The sequence below is a fragment of the Triticum dicoccoides genome, chromosome 4B (assembly GCF_002162155.2).
Source record: "Triticum dicoccoides isolate Atlit2015 ecotype Zavitan chromosome 4B, WEW_v2.0, whole genome shotgun sequence".
In the NCBI taxonomy this organism is placed as follows: domain Eukaryota; kingdom Viridiplantae; phylum Streptophyta; class Magnoliopsida; order Poales; family Poaceae; genus Triticum; species Triticum dicoccoides.
The window spans coordinates 656103910-656104920 of record NC_041387.1 but is presented as its reverse complement, the minus strand read 5'-3'; positions in this window follow the sequence as shown (position 1 = coordinate 656104920).

Sequence of the window (1011 nt, the reverse complement as noted above, 5' to 3'; positions counted from 1 at the left end):
TCTTAATGACGTATTTAACAATTTTTAAACATGTAAAGAAATCTTGACATATATGAAAATTGTAGACATAAAAACGTATATTTTTGAAAATAATAATCATGTATTAGAAAAATGTTAAACATATATAAAAGAATGTTCTTGATGTATACAAAGAATGTACATTGTCTGTGATAAAAATTGATATATGTTGAACAAAAAGAAAAAAGTAAACAAAGTAAACCTAATAAAACAGCGGAACAAAGTGAAAAACGAATAAAACCAATGCAAATCAAGAAAACAAATACAAATGAAGAAAAATGAGAAAGAATGACAGAAAATCCGAAGAAAAACTGAAGAAACCTAATGTAAAACAGTGGTAAACAGTCAACCCAATGCTACAATAATGGGCCAGCCAAATCGAGACATAATACGTCTCGATATAGGTGACATATAGCTCCCTCGCTGCCTCGACTCTGGCACTGGGGGCACACTCGCCTTAGTGGGTCGGCAAATTAAAGTGGTTTTGGAAACTAGTCTATAGAACCTTTCATTCGGGCTTTTTCCTTTTCTATTTTATGTGTTTCTTTACCAAATTTCTTTAGTGTTGGACCCATCTCTTTGAAGCGAGAGGCATGTTGTCCTTGGCATAGTACGGGACGGAGTAGAAGGTCACTGTCTCAGGGGCCGCTGCCCCACACATGACCTTGGACCTTCGTCGCAGAGCTTGTATAGAGGATCTCGACAAAGATTGCTTAGTCCTTCCGGGGGATGACGTTGTAGTAGCGTTTGTCCAGAAACACCATTTACAAAAAAATCGAACCGCCTGCTCGGGGTTCGGCGACAGGACATTCTTCTTCTCTGCATGAACGCATGATGAGTTGGAGAAGAAGTTTGGCACCACCCGAGCAACGTTGTGTTGTTGGCAGCCATTGTGTTCTCCAGCGAATTTCGTGTGCGCTTTCGTTGGAGAGGAAAGACGAGGGGGAGAATGTGAGAATGTACTCCTCATCGAACATTTGGCATGGTATTTGT